Source organism: Ahaetulla prasina, chromosome 13 (assembly GCF_028640845.1).
Source record: "Ahaetulla prasina isolate Xishuangbanna chromosome 13, ASM2864084v1, whole genome shotgun sequence".
Classification (NCBI taxonomy): Eukaryota; Metazoa; Chordata; class Lepidosauria; order Squamata; family Colubridae; genus Ahaetulla; species Ahaetulla prasina.
In genome coordinates, this window is record NC_080551.1 from 20,917,501 (window position 1) to 20,922,319 (window position 4,819).

Here is a 4,819-nt window from a genome sequence, read left to right on the forward strand (position 1 = left end):
ACTGGTGGTCCATGAGAAATATTTGGTGGTCCCCAGAAAAATTATTTGTATTTTTTATATTGCACTAAATCAGGGGTCCTGAAACTACACCCCCTGGGACAGATACGTGCAATGAATGTTTGTGTTGCTGCAGAGAGTCTCCCCCCTTCGGGGTCTTCTTGTGTGGGTCGGAGGGGGGCAGAAATTCCAACTTGGGGTCTACTTCAGCCTCTTTCTCGGTCAGATCCAATTTGAACTGAGCTGGTTTGCCAACTCTTTCTCATGGTGGCTGCTTAGCTCCAGCAACTGCTTCCCCTTGGGGCCCTAAAGAACCCCGGTAGGCAGGCAAGGAGTAGTGAGTAGAGGCTGGCAAGGCGCCCCTTGACATGAGTGATGTTGAATTGGCCACGCCCACCCAGTCACATGACCACCTTACCACGCCCACCCAGCCGGTCATTAGGCAGATCATATTAGTGGTCCACAGGATTTAAAATTATGAATTTAGTGGTCCCTGAGGTCTGAAAGGTTGGTGATCCCTGCTCTAGAAGGCACGGCACGACTGGCGAAGCTTGCACGATACAGGTAATTCTCCAGCTAGGACTGTACCGAGGACTAGCCATTACAATCGTAATGGTCATAAAACAGGTCACTCCCCTCCCCTTATCTGATTTTACAACCTTTTTTGCAGCAGTCATAAAGCGAATGTCAGGATTCCGAGTAACACACCCAACGGAATCAAAACGCCAGGGCAGAAATATTTATTTCTTTATTTTATTTTATTTATGTATTTATTTATTTATCAACAAGTACAAGAAAACAAGTAACAGAATAGACATAGACACATGAAAAAAATTGGCTCACAAAAAAGAATATAAATTGGCAAAACACAGCCATAAACACCTAGAATGATTATATATAATTGGGAACAGTAGGTCAGGGACGGTAGGCACGCTGGTGCGCTTATCCATGCCCCCTATATTCCTCAAAGTATAGATTTATTAGGCATGTCATATTGGCACATCTAAGAAAACTAAGATCATGGCATCCGGCCCTCTCAATTCCTGGCAAATAGATGGGGAAAAAATGGAGGTAGTGACTGATTTTATTTTCCTGGGCTCCAAGATCACTACAGATGGGGACTGCAGCCAAGAAATTAAAAGACGCTTGCTCCTGGGAGGAAAGCTATGGCAAATCTAGATAGCTTACTAAAAAGCAGAGACATCACCCTGCCAACAAAAGTGTGTATAATCAAGGCTATGGTTTTCCCAGTTGCAATGTACGGCTGTGAAGGCTGGACCATAAGGAAGGCTGAGCGCCAAAGAATGGAGGCCTTTGAACTCTGGTGCTGGAGAAGACTCCTGCGAATCCCTTGGACTGCAAGGCGATCAAACCAGTCAGTCCTAGAGGAGATCAACCCTGACTGCTCTTGAGAAGGCCAGATCCTGAAGATGAAACTCAAATCTTTTGGCCACCTAATGAGAAGGAAGGACTCACTGGAGAAGAGCCTAATGCTGGGAAAGATGGAGGGCAAAAGAAGAAGGGAACGACAGAGAACGAGGTGGCTGGATGGAGTAACTGAAGCAGTCAGCGTGAGCTTCAATGGACTCTGGAGGATGGTAAAGGACAAGAAGGCCTGGAGGAACGTTGTCCATGGGGCCGCGATGGGTCGGACACGACTTTGCAACTAACAACAAATTGGCACATCTGGGGAAGCCCGACTCTTAAACCCACTACAGGTTTCCTCCTAGTTAAAAGTAAAGTTTTCCTCCCCCCTGCCCATGTAGTCCATCACATGGTCCAATCAGGTCACAGTCCAAGGGTCACTTGATCCCAGATCCCACCTCCTTACACTTGGTGGGCAAGTCCTTGGTTCCTAGAGGAAAGAATTTTATTTTGTCTACAATCCCTCCAGCTATCTCTATCTCCGCCCCTCCTGTTCCCACAGCTTGACTCATCTCCGCTGGGGCAGCCCTGGAGATGCCAGGGGGAAAATGGCTCCAGGGCTGACAGCGAACCCATTGCTCCCCATGGGCTGGTTGTGCCAAAACTTGGAAGTCAATGCCGGTTTGCGCCAAAAACCTCATAAAATGCAGTCACATGACGGCAGGATGCTGCGAACGGCTGTCAACGCGAGCCGGTTGCCCCAGCATCTGTCACTTGACTGCGGGAAGAGATCAAATCCGGGTCCTAAGGGGTCCGTCTGAACTTGAAGCGGTCGCTAAATGGTTGGTTGTAAGTCAAGGGCTGCCTGTATTCCGAGGATTGGTCTTCCAGGCGCCGTTAAGGGCCTCATGATGGCCCCCCGTTGGCATTGGTTCAAAGAAAGCCCATCCCTGTGCCAGGCTCGGACCCTCGACACCTGTTCGCCTCCACTGTGGCACACCTGTGCCAACAACATCGGAGGACTTGTGAGCTGCCAGTCTAAAAAAAAAAAGGCTGCATTCTCGATCAGACTGCGAGCCGGCTAGCGCCGTTTCGTGCAACACCCCCTCCCCGCCCCGTGCGTGCACCGATCCCGGTGTATGGCTGTTCCTTTGCCAGCAGACCCTCTCCAGAGCACCATTCTGCTGACAGGGAACCATCACGTGACCCCCACCCCCCCCAGCCCAGAGATGCACCGAGCATGGGCACAACCATCTGGGCCGCCAGGCAGGTGCTTCTGGAGAACAACAAAGAGAGCAGCAGCAGCTGGTCAGATGCAAGCCTTTTGTTGCCGTCAGGGCGGGCAGGCCAGCTCGGGGATGTTCTGGTGAACCGCTTCCTCCTGCAGGGAGGACGATCCGACGGTCTCCGTCTGGCCCTCGGCGTCTCTCGGTCTGGGTCCCCCTGGCGCATCTCCTCGCAGAGGGTCCCGCCATCAGGGTGGCAATCGCTGTGAGTAAAGCGGAAGGGGAGAACGGTTTGCAGGGTTTGGTTGGCTCAGAGAGAGAGAGAGAGAGAGAGAAAGCAGGCTCATGGATCAGACTGGAAGAAGAGTTGCTGGGGGTGGGGGGTGGGAGGAGAAGCCAGGATCCTTAACCACTTCCCACCTTCCAACTGCTACACAGCCAGTCTTCCCCACAACCGTTGCCTCTGTCTTGCTTGGAAAAAAAAGGTTTGCCTGGGGAGAGGAGGAACCACAATCTGGGGTTGTAAATCTTTGCACAAAGGATGGGGGTTGGTTTTGTTCATGCAGATTCACGCACATATGGATAGCTTTGAGGGGTGGGGGTGGGGTTTCTTGGAAAAGGGGGTGGGGGAGGGTTGGTCTCTGGTTCTTGTGTGTGTAAATGGCAAGAGGATTGGGTCCTGCCGGTTAGTAACACTCCAGGGAATTGCAAGGCCTTGTTAGGCACTTCACAACTCTTCCTGATCCCCTCCTAAGGAACAAAGCAGGGATTTTGAAGAATAGAATAGAACAGATTTTTTTTTTTTATTGGCCAAGCGTGATTGGACACACAAGGGATTTGTCTTGGTGCAAATGCTCTCAGTGCACATAAAAGAAAAGATACGTTAATCAAGGTACAACATTTACAACACAATTGATGGTCAATATATCAATATAAATCATAAGGATTGCCAGCAACAAAGTTACAGTCATACAGTCGTAAGTGGAAAGAGATGATGGGAACTATGAGAAGATTAATAGTAGTGCAGACTTAGTAAATAGTTTGATAGTGTTGAGGGAATTATTTGTTTAGCAGAGTGATGGCATTCGGGAAAACTGTTCTTGTGTCTAGTTGTTCTGGTGTGCAGTGCTCTATAGTGTTGTTTTGAGGGTAGGAGTTGAAACAGTTTTAGAAGGTGACATTTAACTGCAAGTAGCCTTTTAGAGCAGGGATCTCCAACCTTGGCAACTTTAAGCCTGGCGGACTTCAACTCCCAGCTGGCTGGGAATTCTGGGAGTTGAAGTCCTCCAGGCTTAAAGATGCCAAGGTTGGAGACCCTTGTTTCAGAGGGCTTTTAAATTCAGATCCTTTCCCTAACAACTGCCGTTGTGCGAAGGGCTGTATTCCTGGAAGGAAGGAATGTCACATCAGAGTTTTAGGCCAGAAAATTAGTCCTTGCTCATTTCTTAATATATTAATTGATAGTGACTGTCTCTTCCACGGAGGTTAAGAAGCACCTTTGATCCGAAGGTTGCCGAGGCAGGATATCAAGAGAATGAAATGATTCAATTGGGCTATTGAATTAACTATCATAACATTCTTATAGCCAGGAAACCAAAGAGCTTTGGGCATTTCCTGCATCAAATCTCAACATGTAAGACCACACTTGGAATATTGCATTCAGTTTTGGTCGCCACAATGTAAAAAAGATGTGGAGACTCTAGAAAGAGTGCAGAGAAGAGCAACAAAGACGATTAGAAGACTGAAGGCTAAAACATAAAGAATGGATGCAGGAACTGGGGATATCTAGTTTAATGAAAAGAAAGACTAGGGGAGACATGATAGGAGTGTTCCAATATCTCGGGGGCTGCCCCAAAGAAGAGGGAGTCAAGCTCTTCTCCAAAGCACCTGAGGGCAGGATAAGAAGCAATGGGTGGAAGCTAATCAAGGAGAAAAGCAACCTAGAACTAAGGAGGAATTTCCTGATTGTTAATTAGAACAATTAATCAGTGGAACAACTTGCCTCCAGAAGTTGTGAATGCTGCAACATTGGAAGTTTTTAAGAAGATGTTGGATAACCATTTGTCTGAAGCGGTGTAGGATTTCCTGCCTAAGCAGAGGGTTGGACTAAAAGACCTCCAAGGTCCCTTCTGTTATTCTATTCTATGTTTAGATTTTATGACAGGGGAAGGGAATACTGCTACTCTAATCTGAGCCATAAAATATGTTGGTTTCGGTTTCATCCAGCGTTT